General features: G+C 33.2%; 1 long non-coding RNA gene across 2 annotated transcripts; it reads left to right on the top strand.

Annotated features, from left to right (window-relative positions):
• The first annotated feature begins 3,904 nt into the window (after positions 1–3,904).
• LOC149154090 (uncharacterized) lies at positions 3,905–7,810 on the top strand. 2 transcript variants are annotated; one of them, XR_016262708.1, is made up of 4 exons: positions 3,905–4,346; positions 4,441–6,465; positions 7,218–7,383; positions 7,563–7,809. It is a non-coding gene; the product is annotated as an uncharacterized LOC149154090 (long non-coding RNA). The 2 variants fall into 2 exon arrangements; XR_016262709.1 differs by lacking the exon at positions 7,218–7,383 and having other exon boundaries at positions 7,563–7,810.
• The last annotated feature ends 2,191 nt before the right edge of the window (positions 7,811–10,001 follow it).

A 10,001-nucleotide genomic window follows, 5' to 3' on the forward strand; every position in this document is an offset into this window, starting at 1 on the left:
TCCTCCATCTTTTTGATGATTCCCACAGGTGTCAGGAGGACAGAGAATTTAAAAATCGGAAGACTACTGAGAACTGCCTTGATGAGCACTGCTTTGCCTGCGATGTTGAGCTAAGAGGATCCCCATGCTTGCATATTTGCTTTGAATTTGTCTAACTGAGGTGACTAGTCTTTGCTTGATGCCCTCTTGTTGAAGATTGGCAGACCATGATATTTGAATGAGGACCAAGTAGTGGAGGCTGCAAATCTAAGGCATCTGGCTATGGAGTTTGCAATAGAAGCAGGGATGTTCCAATAGTGTATCTGACATTTACCCTTGTTTAACACGCTGCCTGAGACCTTACAGAAGTCATCCAGAACTACTTTGAATTTAATAGCTGAATGCAGTGTAGCAGCTCCCAGCAGTAGAGTATCATCGGCAAAGAGGGCATGATTGATGCGTTTCACCCCTCTTGCAATGCACAGGCTAGCAATGTCCTGTTCTTGCTGCTTTTTATTCAGATAGAAACTGAGAACAGAAGCCTGAATGACGAATAGGAGAGGTGAAAGAGGACACCCCTACCTCAGCCCTCTAGAGGCTTTGAAGAATTCAACGGCACTTCCATTCACCAGAGGGGCAATCCAAGTCTCTGATATGCAAGCTTTTATCCACTTTATGAGGCTTTGCCCAAATCCCAATTTATACATTACATCAAACAAAAACCTATGTCTAACACAGTCAAAGGCATTAGCTAGATCTAATTTAATAACCATACCTTTTTCCTTTCGGTGTTGGCTGGAATGGATTGCCTCTTGCACCAGCACGAAGTTGTCCACCAGCTGCCTGCCCTGAATGAATCCACCTTGATTGTCCGGAATGATTTTAGGGAGAAATCTTTTCAGCCTGTTTGCTATCACTTTGGTGATCACTTTGTACCCAATATTACTTAAATTTGTTATTATTATTTATGTTATCTTTTTAAAAAAAAAACTTAATTAGGAATTTAAGAAAATGCAATTTTTTAATAATTTGTGATGTAGATTTTATTTATTTATGATTATTATTTATGTATTTTATTTTTATGTTATATTTTTTTAATTTTAAATGAAATTCCAATTAACTATAAAATTTTAATAATATATTTTGTGAATCATTTTTTGGGCTTATTTATTTATGTTAGAAAGGCTTTCAATATTGTTCCTAGAAACAACCTTTGGAATAGATTAGAAGAGCTAAAGGTTCCTTTCGAGTTGAGAGCTGCCACTATAAGGTTGTACGAGAATGTAATTGCCAAGCTAAAGAGCAATGAGGGGTGGTCGAAAGATATTAAGTGTAATATCAAAGTTAAACAAGGTTGCCCCCTCTCCCCTACCCTATTTGGCATTTACATTGACAAGCTTGAAGGTTATTTAGAGGAAGCAGGATGTGCTGGCACGATCTTAGCTGGGATAGTCGTCATCCTTCTTCTCTATGCTGACGATATTGTTCTCCTCGCAAGGTGTCCATCTGATCTTGATAAGCAACTTAGGCTTCTTAAGGATTTCTGCTCTACCATGGGTATGACTGTTAACACTGACAAAACAAAAGTTATGATTATCAAATCCAAGAAGGACACCTACGCTAATTTTATGTATGACAATAATAACTTGGAGGAAGTGTATTCTTACAAGTACCTAGGAATTGATATTCATCACAAGCTCAACTAGAACTATAGCATTGAGAAAAGGATTAATGGGGGGTGGAAAGCTTACTTTGGTCTTGAAAATAATTGTAAAACGACAAACCTCGTAATGTGGGATAAAAAGAAGTTCCTCTTTGAAACTTTAGTCACTCCTGTTATCTTATATGGATGTGAGGTTTGGGGTTGCAGCATCTCTAGAGAATCCTGGAGAAATATTGAGCAAATCCAGAAGCGCTTTATAACGTATAACCTGAAAATTAAAAGCAATACACCCTACCGTATTCTCCTTATAGAAGTAGGTCTTTCCCCTCTCGAGAGCCTAGCTATGACTGTGCTTCTGTTTTACAAGCACAAGCTCAATAACATAGGAGATCATAGACTTCCTAAGCTAGCTTTAAATTCTAGCCAAAACCACCTAAGGCTCAAACGGGGGTGGTATAAAGACACGAGGGCCTGGTTAAACCATTGGGAGATCAACGAGAATGATGCATTGAAAAATGTTAATAACATTAAAAATATTGTTACTTCTAAGTTCAAAAAAAAAATGTGGTGTGAGAAAGATTTAGCAGTTAAAAGAAAATTAAGTTATTATAAGAAGGTCATCAACCCCACCCTAGAAGATCAAAAGTATCTCTTTGTTTTAGCTAGCTCAAAGAAGAAAATTAACATAGCGAAGATTAGAATGAACTCTCATGAGCTCTATAGTGAAACAGGTCGTTGGGCAGTTCCTAAAACACCATGGATGGAAAGGATCTGCCATCTCTGTGAGAATAGGAACATTGAGGATGAAAACCACTTCCTCTTAGAGTGCCCCACGTATATTGTATATGTATTTTATTTTTATGTTAATATTTTTTAAATTTAATTTAAAATTATTTTAATAATATATTTTGTGAATCATTTTTTAGGTTATTTATTTGGTAAATTATTTATATGTAAAATAATTAAAAAAATTAAACAAATCCATGTTAAAATGAGACAAAGATATCTAGGAATTATAGTGATAGTGATAGAAGTTTTAGTAGGAAACTTCCCCATTCTTTTAAAAACACATATACATATCTATATATTTTTAATTTGTGGTTGTCATTTATATAGTATTTAATTCTTTTTTTTTTAACTTATAATTTTTATTTGCCACATATTTTATTAATTTTCTCTCATAACTATTTCTCACATCATAGCTCATATAAAACTCTCTAACTTGTGATTGTAACTTTCTCTTTCTTATAGTTATCATTCACATAATGCATCATATTAATTTATGTGGCTTGTGATTTTGTATTTTAAATTACATCTTACAAACTCTTTTAAATTTGTGGTTATTATTCATATTATGTCTTATATGATATGAATATTTCTAACTTGTGGTTATTATGCCAATAAGTATATTTATTTGGGAATAGGGCTTTCATAATTTTAATTTAATTATCAATAATTATTAGGTGGATGGTATGGACTTAAACTCCATAAAATAGTTTATAATATTCATAGTAGTATACACAAATCAGAAACTGATATTTATCTTCAAAGTAGTTATATCATTTTTGCTCTTTTAATTAAATTGATTAATTGAAAAAAATGTCATATGAACAAGTGTTGTCTGAAATGAGTTATGGTTTTTTGGGCATATAGTATTGATAAACTATGGTATTGTAACAATACATATTAATAAATTAAGAATCTCCATGTTAAAGTGGAATAAATCTCCATAAGTAAGAATCTTATTCTAGGCTTTTTCAAGTATATATATATATATATATATAAAATAAAGTTATTAGTTTTATGATTGTTTTAATTTTAAAAATGTAAAATGTATTATGAAGTGTTTTGATATTATTAAACATTGATACTTATCGATATTTATCAACTATTTAATTTCTATAATTATACTAATTCCTATACTTTATTCATTTTACACCTTATACTCTTTGTAACCTTAACCTGTGGATATTATTCACACATATCCCATATGGACTATGGATTCTCTCTAATCTCTCTATAACTTGTGGATATTATTCACACATATCTTATTGGACTATGGACTCCCTCTAACGTGTGGCTATCATTCACACGATGACTTTTACGAGCCATTAGAGGCTATCATTCACACAATGACTTTTATGAACCATTTCTATCTTGTGAATAGAATTTAGTTACTTTGAACCTATCCAGTCTTACGCTCTCCCCATTTGCAATAATAACAACCCTTCATCAATTATCATTTCCATTGGCTAGTATGCCTCAAAGCCCCACCTGGAAACGACTAGGCATCACATTCTTGTATGTCTTAAGGCTTCTGATATATATATCAGAAGCCCCATGCCCCATGCAAGTGGTGCCCACCAGCTGACATGAATAAACTAAGAAGGACCTGACATTTTAGCAACAGTCAGACACCACATTCCCATCTCTACGATGAACCACATGGAATGTACCACAACATGTGTTCCAGCTTTTCCCTGTACTTGGAATCCTATATGCTTCCTGTCTTATACCGGTTTGTTGAAAAATTTCCAGACTGTGTTGTCAAATTCAATCATTCTTTCAACGTTGTTACACTGTATTTCGAGATGCCTGCACATTGCACAGCTTCAATTTTGAAGGCCTCCTCCCACTTTATGTCCTCTTCCGAGCCCAGCAGTTCATCGTGGTCGTTTTCCAGGACTGCACAGTTTGTCGTGATGTATAATCACTGAAACTAATGACCCTTATTGGTATTCATCTCTTTGAAGTTATTTGCAATAACAGTTGGGATTGACACGTATCTCACTGTGCAGGGCAGGGCAGGGCATTCCCCTATATAATCATGTTGTTTCAGTGCGTTTCTCAGAAGTTTGTGTTGAGTTTCACAAGCATGCATGCAGTGTGTAGTCGCTATGGCTTTTGATTCTCACATGGATTGGATGGATAAATATCTCAGTCAACGGTTGCTGCTGCAGCATCATCACGATTCACACCTCAAAACCCAATAATGGGTTTCTTGCATATTGGGATCTAGGTATCTGTTTATCTAAATATTTGGTTAAATCTGCTTTCAATCATTTTACTGGGCAATGGGTATTGGATATATGGGGATACAATGCTTTGAGGGCTGGAGATTTTGGTTTTATGTTGGGATATCTACCCATCTAAAAAGATAGGCATTTAAGTATAATATTTTTAGTTTCAATGTTATGCGGTTGGTTTCTGATTTTGGTGAGCGAGGGATATGAGTATTTATATGGAATATTAGTACTTTCAAAGTTACTAGTTTTGGTTTATGTCAGTATTTTCAAGGTTACTAGTTTTGGTTTGTTTTTGATGGATTCCTACTTTGAGGGTCTATATCAATTTGTGAAGATAGGTATCTATATGGAATATTAGTACTTTCAGGTTTATGGTTTTGGTATGTTGAGGTGTTTATCAATCTATGAATATAGGTATCTATGTAGAATATTAGTACTTTTAGGGTTACTGGTTTTGGTTTCTGTTTTGATGTGAAGATAGGTATTTATATGGGATATTAGTACTTTTAGGGTTACTAGTTTTGGTATTTTGAGGTGTTTATCATTCTATGAATATAAGTATCTATGTAGAATATTAGTACTTTCAGGATTACTGGTTTCGATTTCTTTTTTGATTGATTCCTAATTTAGGGTGTTTACCAATGGGTATCTCTATGAAATATTAGTATTATTAGGTTTATTTTATTTTGGTTTCTGTTTTTTATTAATTTTTATTTTGGGTGTCTACTCATCTATGTGGAATATTTGTACTTTCATGTTATTGATTTTGGTTTCTACTTTGATTTATTTCCATTGATATGTTTAGAAATCTTGATACCCACTGTTTTTTTGTTAACATGAAAGAGTATTTTTATTCTATAATTCTAATCCTGCAAGGGATATTTTGGGCAGATTTCTTGATTCTTTTCATGATGTTTTCCATAGTTTTCTCTTTTGGGAGAGAGCCTTTGACCATAGAGTAAAGAGTATTTGTATTATATAATTCTAAGCTTGCATGGGATATCTTTGGAAGCTTTTCTAATTATTTTCATGATCTTTTCCATAGATTTCTCCTTTGGGAGAGAGCCTTTGGCCATAGAGTACCCCTTCCCTTCCTATCACCCCTATAATTTATTTAATGTATATTTATTTTTGTTGGCTTGACCTACATGGGATTTGAACTTTGGATCTCATGGTTTTCATAATACTTCATAAATTGGTGATAGTCAATTAAACTGCCCCTATAAACATATACTCATTATTACTCTAAAACTTTTTCCCTTTATAGATTTTTTTATAAAAAATTTAATGTATAATTATTTATTACACTGAAAGTTTTACAATTTATTTTATTTTATTTTATTAACCTAATTTATTTAAGTTATAGAAATGTCTATTTCTCATATTGTGAGAGTATAGAGATATTTTATTTAATTGCAACAAAAATATAAAATATCATTTCCATACTGAAGAGTATATAATTTGTCTAATTTTAAAAGAAAGTTATCATATATATATATATATATATATATATATATATATATATATATATATATAATTCTGTGTTTTAATTTTTAATACCATATAATTAATATTATATGTTTTTGTTAGAGGATTAGAGAAAGTTAATCCAAAGCATGCATGATTGACAGTAAGAATTGACTTTAAATACTATTCCTCTAAGTGCTTGATTTCTAATTTGAGGGAGAATCTTGATGATGCTGCATTGGCAACAAATGGCTACAGTGGATTTTGCGGATGCTACATTATCAATAAATGACTACAATGGGTGTCTGCTTGCTCTTTACAAAGGTCAAGGTAATTATCTATCTATTTTTATGTCTAATTTGCTTTGTAATGTTTATTAACCATAGAAGTTTTTTTTTCCTAAATTTATGTATTACAGATTTCCATTAAAATTGATTAAATTTTGTAATTTTTGTGATTTTCATAATACTCAAGAAAAAATAACTTAAAACCCAATCAAAATTTCAAAAAAAATAAATAAATATTTTTATAAAATTATTACCAGATATTCTTTACTTAAAATTTCAAGAATTAATAAAATTATCCTATTTTAAAATAAATATAAATTAGTCAAAAATTCCCTAAAAATAATTATTTTACCTTCATTTAGAGATCTGTGCTTCATTTAGAGATCTGTGTTACATGTTTGTTATTATAAAATGTGTAAATTAGCTTTCATTTCTAAAATCTCACATCAATATTCTTCTCTCTGTTTTCATTTTTTTATTAAGGAAGAGAATTATATTAATATGTTATGGGTTTTTTACATAAAGTATATTTAATTTTCCACTTCTTCAGTAAATGATATTTAGTGTAAATTCGTTATTATAACAGAGATTGAGATTGATTACAACATATAATTAAAAAAAATTAAGTGAGACACATCATGGAGAGAATCACTCCGTTAAATTATCAGGCTGAAATTTACTCTGTTTCAGTCCCTCATTTAAGTTACCAAGCTAAAATTTACTCTGTTACAAGTCGAAGATAAATTTAAGAAAATGTTTCAATAAATGTAACAGCTAAAGCATTTAAATCTTCAGGTATATCTGATGTGAGGGGAAACTGTAAACACAGTTTAATGGACACCGGGCCTTGGTTCAAGGCAGTGGCACAGCACCACATACCAAAATTTCTATGATTGCCTACTGCCAACGTTGGTGAAAATTGACTTATATTTGGGCCTTGGAAGGCACCTGGTGGTTACAGGTTAGGAAGGGAAAGTTTCAAATATAATAATAAACCATTGAAATTTGTAGGTTAAAATTTGAATTTTTTTATTAATATTTTAGTAGTATTTTAAATCGGTTTATTTTTAATTTTGTATCTTGAATTTGAATGTTTTTATTAATTTTTTTAATAGCATTTTAAACTTGTTATTTTTGCAGGTTTTTGATGCATTTGAGTGGCATTAATGGTTAAGAGTATGTGCTTTTTCCAGAGGGGTAGAGTATGTATGCTCACTCGAGTTTTGGTGTTTGGAATCGATTTGCAAAGAGTCCCACCAATGTATGCTCACTGCACGAAGGTGGGTCCCTTCTCCCACAAACAAGCGGGTCTCATACACCAATGTGGTGTCTGGGTTGGCCGTGACCTTAAAATTGGATAATAATAAATAATAATTTGGATTTTTCTAGTAGTGGATTTTTTGAATGAGATCTCTCATTTATATATCTTTTTTTTCTATCTTAATTAATAGATCTCGTGGGTCCCTTCTCCCACAAACAAGCGGGTCTCATACACCAATGTGGTGTCTGGGTTGGCCGTGACCTTAAAATTGGATAATAATAAATAATAATTTGGATTTTTCTAGTAGTGGATTTTTTGAATGAGATCTCTCATTTATATATCTTTTTTTTCTATCTTAATTAATAGATCTCCTTCTAGGACTTTTAACTTCTCTGGTGAGCTAAGACAAGGAGATTTGTTGTCCCTCTTTTTATTTATTTTGGTTGTGAAGGGGTTGGGAAGATTTTTAAAAGTTGCATGTTTCAGAGGGAAGATAAGTGTTTTGCGTTTATTTGGAGATGACTTCCCCGTGACTCATTAACAATTCATAAATGATGTTCACTTATTCAACTAGCCTAATCTCAGAGAAGCAAGCGTTGTTCACTTTTTATTTTCAAATTTTATGGAAGCCTCGAGTACGCTCATTAATAATGATAAAACAAATGCTTCTTTTTTAAATTGCAAGGAGTCGATGCAGCGTCATTTGGCACGAGTGATGGAGTTTTGCATAGCCAATGTCCCCTCAAAGTATTTGGGGGTGCCCTTGGTTCTAAATCCAAAAAGAATCTCTTGTTGGCAAGAGCTTCTTAAGAAGATCACTAATAGAATCAATAATTGGGTGTTTGGAGCTTTGAATTTGGCAGGTATATTAAAGCTCACTAAGTCGGTGCTTCTGGCTATTTCTATATATCATATGTTAGTCATCACAGTGTCAAAAGCCATCTGGAAGGAACTTATCTCCAAGTGGAGGGAATTTTTCTCACAAGGGCCTACTAAGGCGAAGAAATGGTCAGTAGTGGCATGGGAGAAGTTTTATTTGCCTAAGATGGCAGGAGGCTTGGGCCTAAGAGATTTAGAAACTAAGTGGAGCTTTAGGAGCTAAATTATGGTGGAGATGGGTGTTAAGGGGAAAATAATTATGGAAACAAATATGGTCAAGGAAATATGCCCCTCTCGAGTCTCAAGAGGAGTGTCTCAGACTCAATTCAAACATATCAAGGTCAGCCCTATGGATGTGGGCTCAAGGGAGTAGAAATGTTATTCAAGAACATGCTTTTCAGGAGAATAGGAATGGAGAAATTACATTATTTTGGGAAGATGCATTGCAACAACTCCCACAATTGAAAGAGAGGGAAGAACTAAGAAATCTGAAAGCTTTCACCACGGGAGTGGGAGGCTTTAGGGTGGAATATTATTGGAAAATAGAGTTGGCTTCGATGCTCTAGCAGTTGTGGAATTTCAAAGAGGATTGACCATCTCAGCCCTAGGAGTTGTTGTGAGAAAGCTTGAAGGAGGAATTATTGGAAAGAAGGATAAGAATTGCACAAGACCAGGACTAGTTGAGATGGGGACTGAGACCTATAGGTATATTCACCCTAAAGGAATCATATTCTCTTCTTGTTGGTCATCTAAGCTTAGAGAAAGAATTAATCTGGCAAAAGATCTGGTTTGGAAAGCTTTGACCTAAAGTCTTGCTTTTTCTCTGGTTGGTCGGGAGGTGCAGAATACTCACTTGGGATCATATTAGGAAAAAATGTTTCAAAGGAGCTTCCTTTTGCATTCTTTTTCATTCGGAGGAAGAGACTATGGAGCACTTGCTAAATTCTTGTTCATTTGCTAAGGAGATGTGGTCTTTTCTTCCATCCATTTTCAGACAAGCTAGCTGAAATAAAGAAGATATAGTGTTATGTCTTAGTCTATGGAACGTATCCTTGTTTTTGAACCCCATTATCAATAGGGTTGGGATTCTGGTGGGAGACTTCATTCTTTGGGCTTTGTGGAAGGAGAGAAATGCCATAATATTCGGGAATAAAAGAAGGAATCTAGAGGTAATTAAAGAAGTGATCAAATAGAATATTAAGGAATCAATATTAGTGGTATCTTGGTCGGTAGGTGAGTGGAGGTGGATAACATGGAGGCAGAGATTTTAAAGAGATTGGAGTTAGAGCAAGAGATGTTCCTCCCACATAAAGAATCGTCTAGAGAAATGAATACTCAATCGCAACATTTTTTCATTCCCCTTCTAAGAGGTTTTATAAAATTAAACTTCAATGGGGTGTCAAAAGGAAATCATAGGTTTGTTGACTTCAAAGGTATAT

Source organism: Pinus tabuliformis, chromosome 9, assembly GCF_031772625.1.
Source record: "Pinus tabuliformis cultivar Carrire ecotype Pingquan chromosome 9, CPIR1, whole genome shotgun sequence".
NCBI lineage: Eukaryota > Viridiplantae > Streptophyta > Pinopsida > Pinales > Pinaceae > Pinus > Pinus tabuliformis.